Source organism: Acipenser ruthenus, chromosome 21 (genome assembly GCF_902713425.1).
Source record: "Acipenser ruthenus chromosome 21, fAciRut3.2 maternal haplotype, whole genome shotgun sequence".
NCBI lineage: Eukaryota > Metazoa > Chordata > Actinopteri > Acipenseriformes > Acipenseridae > Acipenser > Acipenser ruthenus.
Genome location: NC_081209.1, coordinates 11431090 through 11448858, shown reverse-complemented (window position 1 = coordinate 11448858; position 17769 = coordinate 11431090).

Here is a 17769-nt window from a genome sequence, read left to right as displayed (position 1 = left end):
TTTAATTACTACAAATACATCTGTTTTCACATTCCCTAGTAATTGAGTGACAAGAAAGTCACTTAAATTATTGCAACGATCTCAATAATAAATGATACATTTGAAGAAATAATGAAAAGCAGTCTGCTGTAATGAGTGATTGAAGCCTGGTCACAATGTCAGCGTAACCTATGACCTAGGGGTCAAAACCAGGTCAAACATACTGTGTGATGCTTGCTAACTGTTTGGTTGGTTTAAACACAGGGCTGGAAAGGGGTCTCGTTAAGTGCTTTAATAGAGGTTTGTATCTTTTGAAGACCAAAAACACAACATAGCCCGTTGTAGTTCACCAACTGGTTCTCGAATGTTGAATATGTGTGTTCTGTAGTGGGTAGGAACTCTCCTTCTCTCAATTAGCTTATGTCTTTGCTCAAAACAGTCCTTCATCAAATGATCATTTGATCTTATTATGCATCATGCAAGTAGAACACCAGGACCATCACACATGTCATGATGCATATCATATCGTGATCTGCATGAGTTTCATGACATTAGTAATGGTAATACATATTGTAAAGGATTTACTGGTATTATTTTGTTAGCTCTGTGTACTTTAACAATAAGTAACAACATTTGTCTTTTGTGTTGATTCATTTATTATTCCAAAAAGATATTAAATCAGAGCTGACGTGTTTCCTTCAGAGAAATCTACTAGGAATAGTGAAAGACTTTATGCTGTAATGTAGTGGATATCTTGGTTTTTCAGTTTCAGAAATATAGGTCTCTGTTTTTTTTTTTGCTTTTAAATATATCAATCAGACACTGCTTTCTAATATACAAGAGTAGTTCTCATTATTATTATTATTATTATTATTATTATTATTATTATTTATTTATTAGCCGACGCCCTTATCCAGGGTGACTTACAACTGTTACAAGATATCACATTATTTTTACATACAATTACCCATTTATACAGTTGGGTTTTTACTGGAGCAATCTAGGTAAAGTACCTTGCTCAAAGGTACAGCAGCAGTGTCCCCCAGCTGGGATTGAACCCACGACCCTCCAGTCAAGAGTCCAGAGCCCTAACCACTACTCCACACTGCTCATTGCATGACATGTCTATATTATATTTATTAGTTCCATGTCAATTGAATAGGAAGAGTTACTTTGCCTGCCTCTGGAGCCCAAATACCATCCCAACACCTGCTGTTCACTTAATGCAATAAGACAAGTGAAACGAGGAGAGAGGCGTGGAGATCACTGGGGAACTGAATCTGTTTTGAGCTTGTTATCTCAGTTTACCAGCCTTCGTGGGGCTAGGTGGAACAGTGGATTTTAATGCATTTGTCTTTAACCTTTGGATCCAGGTTCAAATCTGTCATATCACAAGTGAAGAATTGTGGTTGCATGATCCATGGGAAATGGTGAACCCTGCAGTAAACTTAGCCAATGTGATCGCTAAATTAGCAGAGTGACATGCTGTACATTTGAAGTTATTGTGTGTAAAGTGCCTTTTATTTTCCCCTGCTGGGGATGGAATCCACTGGGAATGGGATACACTGGGAATGGGATACACTGGAGTCAAAGTACATATGTATATGGGTATGTCACACATTTCTTATATATCTGGAGAATTTTCATAAAACTCGGTATCTAGGGCTGCCACCTTTTCCACAGACCAAACCTGGACATATTTCTCAGTCAGCTTAGGTCTATCAAAACTACATTATACTGTAATACAGTTTAACACAATACAACCAGATTACAGTACAAATCAATAGTCATGCAGTATACACAGTATTGTGCTGTTGATATTTCTAGCACTCGAACTTGCAAGCTATAGTGGGCACAGTGAAGTAACACATGCCTGCACAATTCACTAGTTCATTATAATTAGGCTTTGAACTTTTCAGGTTTTATTTTCCAAATCTCTACCTCCCTTTAAATGGTAATTAGTAATTGTTAAGCTGTATCTGCATACTAATAAAGAGAAAACAACTAATTAAAGACTGGGTTTAAGATATGTTTTTTTCTTTGCTACAATTTAAATCAAGGAGATTTTAAATGATGGACTTGCTATCAGTGTACACTTCGTACTGGGTATTTTATGCTGAAAAGAAAATCTGACAACTCTGTTAAATGAGTGAAAATAACAAAATCACAACGATAAACTTAGGTGACTGCAAGAATGAAATGCAATTAGGATCAGCAATGAGCAATTAACATAATTTACATAAGATATTACATAAATATTATGTAAGAATTAACATAAGATATGAAGGTAAAAACAAGTGACATTGTTTTGTAATTTACAGCTTTTTTCAATTAGGAAACAAAATCGACTCAAAATACATTTAAAGGAACGTCATGTGATCAAAAATAAAACACCCAAACTTTAAGCCCTAATTATAATGTACATTTGCTGTGTAACAGCACAGAAAAATAGTAGCTATATCATGGTATGTTAGAGGCTAATCTTACCTGAGACAAGTAGCTGTGGTGATGAGTAACATCATGGTGCAATTTCTGAAGCGACAATGCTGTCTACCGACTTTTTTCACAATTTTTCCAGACAGTCACTGGATTTCTGACCTTGAAAAACCTGTTTGTGATGATCAGAATTTTTTATTTCATGGCAGATTTAGCCCCGTCTATAATAAATATTAACAAACATTATTAATACACATTATTAAAAAACTATAAAACAACAGCACTATCGGTTGTGTCGGTAAAAAGAGACAAAATGAGTCTCAAATTTGGTTCAAGGTTTTCAATGTTACAAATAACTAAGCTACAGTTAAATATGTCAAACATATTATACACACACACATATGTATGGTTTAATTACCATCATATATCGTAATTAAACCATATTTTATGTATTTTTATATTTACTAAAAATGTTAAGTATTTAATCAGATCAAGGTAATGTAAAGCATCCCAAGATGATAAATAACAAAAGCAATATAAGTATAAACTTTACGATTAAATATCAATAAAAAATGCAAAAATATGTTTTTGTTTTCACTCTGTTAACTTAATCGCAAAACTGAATTGTCACGTTATTTGAGTGGGGGGTAAAATTTGCCATGACACCACATTCACTTGGATTTTCAAATTCAGGGTGAAGGATCCTTAGACCTAAAATCCCACAAGTCACAATGACATAAAAACTGTGTACATTTGAACTTTATATTTGTTATAAATTAGATTAACATTACAGGATACCCTCAGCAATGAATTGTGGTGCATTGTATTATAGAGCCTAGTCTCCCTTTTCTGTACCTTCTTGAGGGTAATATATTTTGTGGTGACCAAAACTGGACAGAGTATTCTAGGTGGGGTCTAAGGACATTATATAACCTTAGCGTAACCTCCCTAGACTTGTATTCCACACTTTTTGCAATATAGCCTAACATTCTAGTTGCCTTTTTTATCGCCTCACCATATTGGTGCGATACTTTTAATAATAATACTTTTACTCATTCACTGATATGACTTTTATCCAAACAGGTTGGAGAGCTCTGAGAAGAGGGTGCTTGTACCACTTGGATAGTGCATAACCAGGCTCATAGGACATAGACATAAGGAAACAAGGAACACATAAATAAACTCCCATTATGACGTGAAAATCAACATCCCAGCACTGTTACATCCACAGTAATGATTTTATTTAATTTCCTGGGCACATTTATATCATCCATAATTAACGTTGTGTGTTGTAAGTAAATATTTTAAATTGTAAAAGTATAATCAAGCTTTGTTCATTCATGGGGTGTAGCCAATTTATCAGCTATCCTGGTTTCAGTCTCCGTGTAAAGAAAGATAAGGAGGCAGAGTTGTCTAGTCATTAGTGTCAACATTCAGGAGCCAGGTTGCAATCTAGCCTCATATATAAGCTGTGAGGACATGCAGTACATGTATAACTCTGTATTGCCCATTGATTATATGTACAATAGTTTGGCACCATCTGTAGAAAATTACATTTACCATCCAGCCTCAAATAACAACATTTCATTTTGTGTTTGTTACATGGTCACGTTACACTGTATACATATTTAAGACAGAGGGTATGGAATGGGTTACTAATCATGTTGTTGATGCTGAATCACTTGTTCTTTTAAAGTAAATGTTGATCGGTATGAAAGTTTACTCATGTTTTGCTTGCTTGTTTTGTGAACATTTCACCTTTAGTTTTTGGCAGTTTGAACATTAAAATAATCCCCTAGCATCCAACCATTCCAGTATTCTTACTGTAAGCTTTGTTTATATTAAACTGTGGTTTATACCTCTAATTTCCTGGTGTACCAAAAAAGTTCTATATATACTATATATATATATATATATATATATATATATATATATATATATATATATATATATATATATATAGTTACTATATATATACAGTATATATATAAACAGTCTAGCCCTTTGCGGTCCTATGTCGGACCTGGTCCGACATTGCAATTTTCCCTTTCCGGTCCAATGTCGGACCCTGTCTGACATCATCAAAAAGACGTAAAAAACATGTCTCTAGTCATTTTTTCTCTGGAAAAAGCCAAGAAAACAATTCAATGGCCGAGTGAGACCAATAGGAGCCGAGAGAAGCCGAAAAAAAGGGGGTGTATCTAATGAACAAGATAGCTGGGTGTATCTAATGAACAAGACATTTGCAGAGCTTTTTTTAGATGTTATAGTAATATAATAATTACTTGGATTGCATTATTGAGGAGTTTGGTGATAAAACGAGTGATCAAGAGATGATTTATCGGTATGCACGACTATGAAGAGGTATGTGATAAATACAGCGAACAAGGGGTGGGGCGGGGCTGGAGATGCAGTACTGAGTGTCCTGTTGATATGCAGTGCCTTTTAAACCTGTTTACTGTGAAAAAAAATACTTTTAAACAGCGCGTCTAAAATAAACATCGCGTGTGAAGATACATTGGACCTGACATGCCTGAGACGCGCTGAATAAATGGACCACTAAGGGCTAGAATGGTTCAGTGAATATTGCACATTATTACACACAGGTAAAGCTTTGTGAATAGGGATATATACATGGCCCTTTGAAGTGACAGGACTAGCTCACTGTGGACCATATTTCCAAAGCATTAATTCCAGTCTTTAATTAACTCCTGTTTTTTGAAAGATGAAAATTCAGCAGGAATGTACAAAACTGAGATACAAACAACCCGTTGAGCACTTTGTGCTTAAGAGACCGTCAACAACATAACTTAGATGTGTGACACTAGTTCTGTAAAGTCAACAGGTGTTTATCTCCTATTCAAAAAGCAGCAGTTAATTGAAGACTGGGGTAAACTTTTTAAAAATAAGACTCTTTGTCTTAGAAAATCAGCTGTATGGATCACAGCATTTGAGATACCAAGGTAAGCGTTCATGAGTATCGCTTTTTAAATCAAATCAAAAGAGTTTCAATTAAAGATTAAAGATCTGTCTCTGGATTACACCCATATCATTTTCCCAGCCTCCCTGCAAATCTCGCCCTTAATCCATCGCCCTTGCCTCCTTGTCCCTTCTGTACATGTGTCCAATTTCATTTAATAAAGAAATACAGTAAGCAGGAAAGAAAAGATCTCCAGCATTTTAATAATCTTTCAGCTCAGTGACACAGATCTGCATTTAAACTGTGGCCAAAGGAGATTGTGAGCATCAGAGATTAAAGACAAAAACGTCTCATCCAGCCTTTCACATTTCTTTAACCTCCTGTGCAGGCTTGCCACCTGTGTAGGTTTTGCCTGGACAGAACAGATTAAACATGATTTTTTGTGTCCTGATTGGACAGCTGGACGTCTGTTCTTTGTGAGACAGAACTATAACCTGCATTCTGTATTGACTGCCAGTGTTGTGTGCTGCACTGTCGTTGCAGATTCTGTCCCCAAAAGCTCTATAACCATGCATGCAGATGAGCCTGGCTCTTTTGCATAGTGGTTAAGATGCCTGCTTGCAGTGCACGTGGTCGATGGTGAGTGCATACAAGGCCATAGCACAACAAAGTCAACCCAACACTGAAATTGCCCAAAATGCTCTATATAGAAGACACAGTATTGTAATGGGTGTTTCAATAAACTTTTCAGAATTTTCAAATATGTACAAAATATACATTTTTCAGAAAATACAGACCCTCTCTCCACAAAAAATATTAATATTTTAACAAATGAAAATGGTTCGAGTTAAATGACGGGAAAAACACTATTGCACGTGAGTGCTCTAATGAACAGAAGATTTTTAAACTGATTTAATATCGTCACAAAAAACAAGTGCTGAAAGTAAACAATATTATGAAGTTGAAGGAATTACAGTGCTAAGATTCCTGGACAGTTTATCCTGTGTGCTGATGTCACCCCAGGCACTGGAATCTACAGCTCAATACAATTGTGTAATGCAAACACACTATTGTTATTTATAATACGTTTTTTATTATTATTATTAACCAGGCTTATTTTATTATCTGTGTTAAAGGAAACTAAAAAAATAATCTTCATACGGAATGTACAGCTATGGTCAAAAAGTTTTGCATCACCTAGAATTTTAGGATTGAGACATAATTAAACAAAAAAAAAAGACGACATGAACATAATTTAGATCTTTTATTTAACATTGTGTAATCAAAGAAACTAAAAAATGATATTGCAAAAGTCATGTTAGATTTTGAAATGTCACATTTTTCAATTCATGTCAGTCTTTCATTAAGTATATGGAAATCTACAAAGCGGTATGTAATTCAATATATTAACGCAACATTATTCAGCAGGTTTCATTCAACTTTATAAAGCAAAATGAGTTAATTCTATAGGATGATGGGTGATGCAAAACCTTTGACCATAGCTGTATGTATGTATGTATGTATGTATGTATGTATGTATGTATGTATGTATGTAAAACAATTATCCCATGACTCCTCCCAGGCCTTCTTGGCTTGTAAGGCCCCTGACTACAACAACAGTATTTTAAATCAATCTATTTCATATGTCACCGTTTCTCTTGCTGTACAAAGCTGACAATAGCTGGTCTGACTCACCCAGGAAGGCTGCTGGCATCAGGTCCATTGAGTGAACACACTATTTGCTGTTACATGCAGCTCACACAAAGGGAGTTAACCCGAATTTAGCACAACCTAGTTGTGTTTAGCAACAGGGATACAGGGACTAACAGCAGAAAAGTAGAAGTAACCCATTAGATTGTTTCAGTAGGAATTTTAAAAAATGTTTTTTTTCATATGTATCCGCAGGAAATCAGTCTGCATCCCTGTTTCAAAGTAATTGCTCGTTGTGGATCTTATTTCCTGACAAGTGCTTCTTACTGACAGTGCTGATACATTATAAATCAATTATTTTAAGCGTGTTCCTGATGCTGCTGTAATCTTCATCATTTATTATACAATAGCCCAGCAACATGGCATGAACCCAACACGCGTCTAATGTGTAAATGAAAGAATACTGTTCCATTAGTTTAAATATATCCATTTTAATCAGTGAATGGGTAACCGTTTCAATGTGTTTGAGAGAGCTTGAGGGACCAGTCATATTTTGCAGAATGAAGGAAAGACGGCTTTATATTAAAGTCAATTCCTCTGAAGCCACAATATTGATTTGTGTTATTGGTACAAAGACCCACTCAGAAAAAGCACACATAATTGATTTCCTCCATTCTTGTAAAATGGGATTGTTTGTCTGAAACCAAACCAATGAACAATTCCTTGAGAACATTTGTCTTGTTTAGGTTGCTTACATGTGTGTTAGCGATTCCTATTTTCAGTTTAAGGAAACAGTTTAGAATAGTCCATAAAATTCATAAAAGGCACCATGGCTCACAATATAATCCTGAAGATATTTTTAAAAAATAGCCACACATTCATAATGATACATTATGATACATTACATAGGGCAGCAGTGTGGAGTAGTGGTTAGGGCTCTGGACTCTTGACTGGAGGGTCGTGGGTTCAATCCCCGGTGGGGACACTGCTGCTGTACCCTTGAGCAAGGTACTCTACCTAGATTGCTCCAGTAAAAACCCAACTGTATAAATGGGTAATTGTATGTAAAAAATAATGTGATATGTGTATAATGTGATATCTTGTAAGAATTGTAAGTTGCCCTGGATAAGGGTGTCTGCTAAAGAAATAAATAATAATAATGAATTCAAGTAAAACGCTGCAGGAATAGCAGCTGATGCTTTGCAATTGATAGGAATGTACAGCCATTATTTTAAAGTGTTACCCAATTACCTTCAAAGTAAAATCCGGTGGGTTTACTGGTCTGAGGAGATGTGCAGAGAGATGGCTGCGTGGGAATATGAGAGATCTGACCCTTGTGTAGAAAAAAGGATTTCCAATAAAGCGGCACTGCTGCTGGTTAGGTTTTCTCATCTGCTCTGCACATGCTCAACATGGCTGTAAAGGGGACTGTTAGATGAATACCCCACAAGGATATGATATTCAGTCAGATATCTGATTTCTTTCTACAGAGTACATGAATAACAAGAATCTCAGTGACATGGATCCTCCTCCATGGCTGTGAACACAAAATTAGAGCCAGCAACACAAAATGCACAAGCAAACATGTAAGTGAGATCTGTACCCTGAGATTCTGATGCTGTCAATCAATTGTACAATTTGTTTTTACAAGCTTCATTAGAATTGGACAAGGGATTCTCTAGATATATTGAAATATATATTTAACATACAGACACTTAGTCAGACAGCCAGTCAACCTCTAAATACACTTTTACCATGGTTTATCATGATTTGACATGTTTTTGAATATGCCTAACCATACTCTCTGGGCTTTACAATCCTTACTTATGCTTTACTGAGCTTTATACACTTTGTTATGCTTTTGCTATAGTAAGATTTTATAAGAGAATATGCAATCAGTTTATGCTAAAGAAGGTCTTTAGCATGTGATCATCGGTAGCACTTTATAATAACATCCAATAACAAACACGTTATTAACCCTTTATAGATGTTATACATATTTATAAAGCACCTTATTAGCGCCATTATTAATGCTTTATAAGGTCCACTAATAAACACTTCTTTAACCATTTGTTAACTATTTATAGACGCTACATAAATATGAAAGAGCAAGCTATACATATCTATAAAGCCATTTATAAATGAGGGTTTATGAAGTGTTTATTAGTAGACCTTATAAAGAATTAATAATGACATTTATAATGTGCTTGAATAATCTCAGCTCCCTATGCTGATTTATCCTTAATAATCTAATTTCTAAATGGCTTTATAAATAGTTATAGCTTCCTCGTTCATATTTATGTAGCATCTATTAATCATTGATAAATGGTTAATAAAGTGTTTATTAGCGGACCTGATAAAGCATTAACAATGGTGCTAATAAGGTGCTTCATAAATATTAATAACTTGTTTCTTCATAGTTTATATACTATGGATTTGTCATCTATAAAGGGTAAATAAAGTGTTTTTTATTGGATCTTATTTAAAGTGCTACCTCATCATCTCTCTCTCTCTCTCTAAATGTAAATGTGGCAAACATACAGATTATGCTTGCTGAAACCAGATTTGTTGTAGTTTGTTTTCATGCTTGTGAATGGTGTTGACAAGCTAGTGAATTTAAGACATCTGTATTTAGCCTGATAGTAGTGTAGGTTCAGCATAGGTAGTGGAAATGCAAGCTTCCTCTGGCCCTTGTCATTCTGCTTCAAAACAACAAGCAGAACATATTTCACAGAGTCCCAAACCAGGTCAGAATGACCTTTGGACACTCCTGATCTTGGCATGGTGCAAACAAAAAACAAAGAGGTCAAAGACCTCAGGCTGCTTGTCAATCAACTGATCAACAGAAAATCAGTGGACTGCTCCTTTTTTTTGGCATATGGAAACGTTTGATAATAGTTAGACGATATCATGGACAATTTAGTGATTAGTTCTGCATGTCAATAGCTGCCATATGCAAGCTCTATCAAAAGCAATCCCCATTACCTTTGCTAATCATAGGTCTGCCCCAATGGTATTTGACTGATCTTGCAATACTTGACAGATCCTGGAAGTAAAGCACTGCTCCGATCTGGCTGCAGTGATACTGAGATACTTAACCTAATCACTAACAGCTAAGCAATGATTAAACTGCTCCCTTTACTACTTAGAGGGAAAAATTATGATCCTATTTGAAAGAGCTGTCTCGCCCGCTCCATTGCGGCAGCAACACATCTTTGTCTACCTCCTTGACTTGAATCTCCGGCACTACCCGCAGCTGCCAAAGACATCAAACCCACCCCCCTGATCCAAAACCAAAAACCTACACGCACTAAATATTTTATTACACAGAAAAAAAAATCAATCAGAGCTCATCAATAGCAACTGGGGTGTAAATCATTGAGAGGAGAAAGGGAGTGGGTGGGGGGTCCCTTGAAATCAATTTTCACACATTAGAACTATTAGGTTATTGAGAGGTAGGTGACAGATAGGGGCTGGCGGTAAGGGGGATAAACTCGAGAAATATAAGTCTTTCCAACTGCTTATTGATGAGAACGTCTCAAAGTGACTTCCTCCTGGGACCGGAGGAAGAAGAACTGTCCTGATTGATGGGATGTATAAAACTGTAAGTCAGTTAGACGCAGCATAGAGAGACTGGGCAAGCACAGCGAATCAGGTGTCTTATTGGGGAGGGGAGAGGCTCAACAAACTTAATTTAAAGTGCTTGCAGAGTTCTAACTGCTAATAAACTTAATGCAGTAATTTAGGTGAAAGCTATAAATAAGAGCGCTTTCCATCCGATAATTCAGCCATCCCGACGCTGGCAAAGCGTCTCTCTGCTGTGCCTGCATCTATCACAGGGGACCATAACCTAATTACAGGGTCAGTTTGAGGTTTTTTTTCTTTTGCTTGCAGATAAAACAGCAGACTTTGCCAGTCTGGAAAAAAATATGACCAGAGGCTGCAATGTGAGCATTTGTTGTAGCTACCATAATAAGTAATACATGTTCATAGGATTTGTGAAAGCTGAAGTAATAGGCCCTCTTCAGGAAAGTAAAGGAAAGGCCTTTGCAACCTGAGTTTAAGAAATGTTAGTGAATCCTGATTACACAGAACAAGTAATAAAAAAGTTATATTGTAATAAAGAAAGTTATATTGTAATAAAGTGAAAAAGTTGTCTTAAAATGGCTGAATATAGAAGAATCAAATATAAATCAAGAACACCCTGAGCCACTTTATGCAGGTAAGAAAGCTGAACAATATTTTGAAATATTTTGACCTGAAAAATAGGAGTCATCGTGAAAAAGCCTTAAAGTAATCTTCCCTCACATCTATGAAAGTATGAAAACGTGCAATAAAAAAGCCTAAATGCTGCCTAAAAATAAGTCAATTTGCATATTGAGGTTATGAAAATCAAACATCTGTAATATAACTATGAAAATGATTCTGTTTATTAGTGACACTGGCAATATTAGTCCCTTCTTTATACAGATCATCCCCTATGCCAAGGCATGAGCAGCCTATGCCCCTCAGACAGGTTTGGTGTTTACAGTGAACATCCTAACACCCTGTAACCGCTTTAAAAAACAACTGGAATAAAAGAACATTGCAGTCAGCTGCACAGAAGTCCAAAACGTATGCCTTTTGCAGCCAAACTATTTGGGTAAGTACCTCTGTTGAGTAAAGATGCATTTTCCTAGTGTTATTCATTTTTTTGTAAATTATCACATTGTATTTCTGAAAATAGTTGGATGATTAAACTAATAAACACCACATTAGATGCATTTGGTTTATTATTTAGGTAGTTTCAAATTTTGATTAAATACCAACATTTCGTTAACGATTAATGATAAATGAAGTATGTTTTTAACTTCATGGAGTAAATCAGGAGTAAATTAATCATTATTATTATTATTATTTATTTCTTAGCAGACGCCCTTATCCAGGGCGACTTACAATCGTAAGCAAATACATTTCAAGTGTTACAATACAAGTAATACAATAAGAGCAAGAAATACAATAACTTTTGTTCAAGCAAAGTACAAGTGTGACAAACCACAATTCAATAATACAGCAGATAATAGTGATAGTTACATCAGGATATGATTAAATACAAAATACTACAGGTTAAACACTTGGCAGATTACAGTATTCTGAAGTACAGGATTAAATGCAGCAAAATAGGGGGCAGATAAGAGCAAAATAAAGCACATTTACTGAAATCACTTAGAAACATTACACTGCTTTGGGCAGAACAAGCTCCTGAGAATTCGGATCATGCTATTCACGCCATCATTTAAATCAACTGTATAGATTCAAATATATCCAGCTCTCCAAATTAAAAATATTAAAGACAGCAAGCATACTGAATTCAAAACGTAGGCAGAACGTATTCTCAAATGGTGTTCCCAGCCTCTCAACATGAGTCTTCCACTACACACACACAAACACACACACACACACACACTAGAGTGAACTTGTCCCATTTCTTTAAGTGCTCATTACTTTATAATGACCTCAGCTGAGATTGATGTTGAGCTATGAGATCTTATATTTTTTACTGGGCCCTTCATTGTGTGCCTGATCTGACATTCCAGATGATCAGACACACAATACCAGGACACTGAGACCAGCAGCACCCATTGCTGTTCCAATGAGTGCCATCTGTTCCTTCTTTTTAAATGGATTTTCTATAGGATACGTTGGATAGATTTATGATGAAGTCACATGGGACTATCTTTGATAAAGTTATAAGGCTCTCATTTTAACTCTGATTGAAAGCTTTTTCATATAAGTCGAATCAACCCATATGCTTGGAAATACTAAAAGAAACATAATAAATTCAGTGACGAACATTGCGACAAAGTCTTTTTCAATTACATTTCTCAACACGTTTGGCTATATACCCAAGCATTCTGTTTGGTTTTTTGATTGCTGTGTGGTTGCTGACAGCAATGAATCTATTACAACACGGTCTTTCTCTTGGTGGGCCTGTTCTAGTTCTATCCCACCCATTTGTTATTTAGATCTTACATTGTTGTGACCATCATGTAACGCTCCACTTTGATGTTGATTGGATAGCCAGTTGCTATGGAAAAGGCTAAACAAAACATGTATTAGTTCTAAGGAGCTAACTTTTCTGCTTAAAGCCAAGAGTCATTTGTGTTAAGGCACATCTCCTGGTCTAAAAGCTGGATCATTTTAAGAACAATCACACAGAGTGGGCACGACAATGACAATATGATCTTTCACTGGTCAGCCACACCTACTCTTTCTGTCTGTATATATTTAGAGGTGGGGCTAGCAGAGTTGAAAGGTCACATTGTTAGCAACAGAACCCAGAATCTCTCAAAATGAAAGCAGACACCATAAAATACTAACATAAAAAACGCAAGTTAAAACAAGTGAAGCTGCTTATTCTTTAAATTAGATGTGTGTACCTGGAATATAGGTCTAATGTGGGATTCAGCCTTTTTATCATTCATTGCATCTAATTGTTCTTAATGAATGTTCCTGTAAATGACAAGTGGGCAAGGCTCAAGTCAAATAAGAGTATTAAGCATTGTCCTTAATACTATAGATTATTCCTACTTGGAAAAAATCTTCATACTTGTTTCTGATACTTGTTCATACTTGTTATTTGACTGACCCCTATTCTTAAAATAAACATTTACGCATTTAAAAAATATGAATACGCACAGAAATGTTGCTTGAGTTTGCATGTTATCAAACTTCTTGTACTTTGTTGGTTCCCAGTGTCTCAGTGAATAGTTGAATAAAGTGCACAAAGACTATTTTTTTTTGATACTTTATTTTTATTTTATTGAGATCTCAATTCTACTGTTATTGCACATTGTATTTTTTTTTTTTTGAAACTCTATTGAAATACAAAGAAAAGTTTTGGCCAACTGATCACATGAGTCCTGTTGTTCATTTGGATTGTTTTCTAACCATTCTATATATTTGTTTTTTTTCCTTGAGCATTGAACCCATAGGGTACAACTGGACTAGATAACCAGCCTCCTTTGAACCTAAGATTCAGATAAGGATTTGATACCTCTATTAGAACCGTTGCTTACCTATAAAAGGTTAAGTACTGTGTTACATATAGAAAAAAAGTGGCGAGCCAGCAGCCAGGAGCCTGGTTAATTATTATTCTTTCCGACCCTGTGATCAGTTGATGCTATTGTATTTTTTGTTATTCCTGTATTTTTTGTTATTTTGAGATACGAGTATTGCTGAAAGTAACAATGGATCTTTGCAATCGGTATGGTGTGCATGGTAAGAGTTGTCTGTTCATAACAGGGGTAGATTCAAAATATTCAGATGAAGAGATAATTGCATTTTTCCAAGTTAATGGGGACATTTCTAAGTGTATCAAAATCGATGATGAGCCTAATCAGCCAAATGGAAGGGTCTTAGTGCAATATGCATCAGAAAGCGCAATAGATACAATTGATCCAGATAACCTTGGTAGTCTACCCAGTCCTAATAACCTCACTGTCTTTTGGCATGTTAGGACAATACGAGACATATGTCAAGAAGAGTTGAGCAGAGAGTTAGCCCAAAGATATCTAGAAGAATTAAAAGTACTAGCTGGAACTAGCAAGGTTGGCTTTGTAAATGTGTTGGAGCGTGAGCTTGCACGCATTCAGTCTAACATTGACACTGTCATAACCTTACATCACATGATGAATGCATTGTGAATGTTGAAACAGAAGCTACAGAGCACCATAGACCACATTCCGCTCAACGGAGCCCACTTCTTCTTAACGAAGGTGTCTTCAATCCCCCTGGTATTCAAAGAGTGGTTGTAGAACATGTGATAAAAAATCATTCAGTCTCACCATACTATGGCCAGAATAAAATTCGTACTTTTTCAGGCAGGTTGCCGAAACCAAATGGAGAAGTTGATTATGATACCTGGCGCATGCAGGTTGAGTTAGTGTTATGTGACTCTTCTGTTTCTGATAGACATAAAGTAAGGAGAATGTTGGAGAGTCTGGTGAGCCCCGCTGCCGATATAGTTAAGCCTCTTGGTAGAGATGCCCAACCAAGTGCATATCTAGACCAGCTAGAGTCAGCTTTTGGAATGGTAGAGGATGGAGAAGAGTTGTTTGCAAGATTCTTGAATACAAATCAGAATACTGGTGAAAAGCCATCAAATTATTTGCAAAGGTTGCAAGTTCTTCTCACTAAAGTTGTTGCAAGAGAGGGAATCCCATTGGCGGACTCTAACAAGCAGCTACTCAGACAATTCTGTAGAGGCTGTTGGGATCAGGCAATAATTCTTGTACTTCAGTTGGAGCAAAAGAAAAGCAGTCCACCTTCGTTTTCTGAATTGTTGCTATTACTTAGGACAGAGGAGGATAAGCATGCAGTTAAACAGAACAGAATGAAGAAACATTTGGGAAATTCTAAGGCTGCATTACACGTGCACACTGCTTATGGCATGTCTCCATGTGACAGCACAAACTTGGATTCTCCCTCCATAAAGAATAGTTTAAGTGAAACTGAAAAACTCGCCAAAGACGTTTTGCTTCTTTCTTTAAGAAAAAGACAAAGACCGCAGATAGTTGCAAGACCCATGACAAGTCTAAGGAGAGTGTTATTGAGGGTAGCAGTTTGGGTACTGGTGCCACAAGTTTGAAAGTTGTTGTGAATGCTTCACGCATGCCTAGGCCCTGGTTCTGCTTTAAGTGTGGTGAGAATGGGCACATTGTTGCTCAGTGCTGTAATGATCCAAACCCTGCAGTCGTCAGTCAAAAAAATAAAGAGCTTAGGGAAAAACGTGATAAATGGAGAGCTCAGCACGAATCCCCTTCAGAAATGTCTTTAAACTTGTAACAGCTTCTGTTGCGGGACAGATGGGAGCTGAGCGAGTCGATGGATACCGTCCCATGGATTCTGGAAGCGGTCCAGAATGCGTTGAGAAAAATAGAAAACAAGCTGACAAGGACAATCAAAATGTTTCTTCCTCCAATTATAGTGATCGTGTTCTACCCTGTGGACTTGTAGGGCCCCGTTGCACTGCTTCAGTTTCTATTGAGGGAGTAGCATGTGAGTGCTTTCTTGATACAGGGTCCCAAGTCACAACTATTTCAGAGACGTTCTACCTGAATCACTTGTCATCCTTCCCTGTTCAACATGTAAACACCCTGTTTGAAGTCGGAGGTGCAGGAGGACAGTGTGTTCCTTATCTAGGTTACATCCAAGTCTTGATCACATTCCCAAGTAGTGTCACTGGTGTAGAAGAAGAGGTTTCGTCCTTGGTTTTAATTATACCAGACTACCGCTTCAACAGTCATATCCCTCTGCTGGTTGGAACAAATGTTTTGGACAGACTGTATCAGAATGGTGTAGAGAGAGAGGGATGTGATTTCTTGCAAAAAGAAGACATTAATTGTGAGTGTGTCCAGCTTTTCCAACATGTGGCTCAGAGTCACTTGAACGAGGGTAAAGTCAGTCAAGTTAAATTGCTTGGGCGTCGACCTATTTCAATTCCAGCAGGACAGAAAGTTTGTGTTTTTGGTAGTGTGAGAGTCAGAAATATTTCTCAAACTTCATTTTTCATTGAGCAACCTGAAGCCTTTCCATTGCCAGGTGGAATTCTGATTGAGAGAGCCCTCTTAGACATTCCCTATGAGACTTCAAGCAAGATTCCTGTTGTTTTGAGAAACAGTACAAACCACTGCGTTACACTGCAACCCAGACGTGTGATAGCTGAGATATTTGTCCCTCAGTATGTAATGCCTTTGAGGTCTGAGCATTTTGCAACTTCTTGTAGCATGCAGACTGTAACCAGGAATGATATCCAGAGTAACAATCTGACTTTCAACCTTGAAGGCTCATCCATCCCAGAGGAGTGGAAGAGACGAATCACAGAGAAGCTGAATTCGATGCCAGAAGTGTTTGCTACTGAGGACTTATCTCATGGTCATACCACTGCTGTGAAGCACCGGATACGACTCTCGGATGAAACTCCTTTTAAGGAGCGACCCAGACCCATACATCCTTGTGACAGAGAGGCTGTTAAACAACATCTCAGAGAACTGTTGGATGCAGAAATTATCAGAGAATCTGAAAGCCCCTTTGCATCTCCAATAGTAGTAGTAAAAAAGAAAAATGGTAAGATCAGACTTTGCGTAGACTACAGGAAGCTGAACCAACGAACCATTAAAGATGCTTATGCACTTCCCAATATTGAAGAAGCATTCTCGGCTCTTAGTGGTGCAAAGTGGTTCTCTGTCCTGGATCTCAAATCAGGTTACTACCAGGTTGAGGTTGCAGACGAAGACAAGCACAAAACAGCTTTTGTGTGACCATTAGGCTTTTGGGAGTTTAACCGCATGCCCCAAGGTGTTACAAATGCACCAAGCACATTCCAACGCCTAATGGAGAAATGCATGGGAGATCTACATCTAAATGAAGTACTTGTGTTTTTAGATGATATAATAGTTTTCTCCAAGACATTAGAAGAACATGAGAGCAGACTGCTGAAGGTCTTAACCCGAGTCAAAGAGTATGGCTGAAGTTATCCCCTGACAAATGTCAATTTTTGTAGTCATCTGTGAAATATCTCGGACACATTGTGAGTGCTGATGGGGTTCAAACAGACCCAGAAAAGATCTCCGCTTTGAAAGATTGGCCTCGTCCCAACAACAAGAAGGAGCTGAAATGTTTTTTAGGCTTTGCAGGCTATTATTATTATTATTATTATTATTATTATTATTATTTATTTCTTAGCAGACGCCCTTATCCAGAGCGACTTACAATCGTAAGCAAATACATTTCAAGTGTTACAA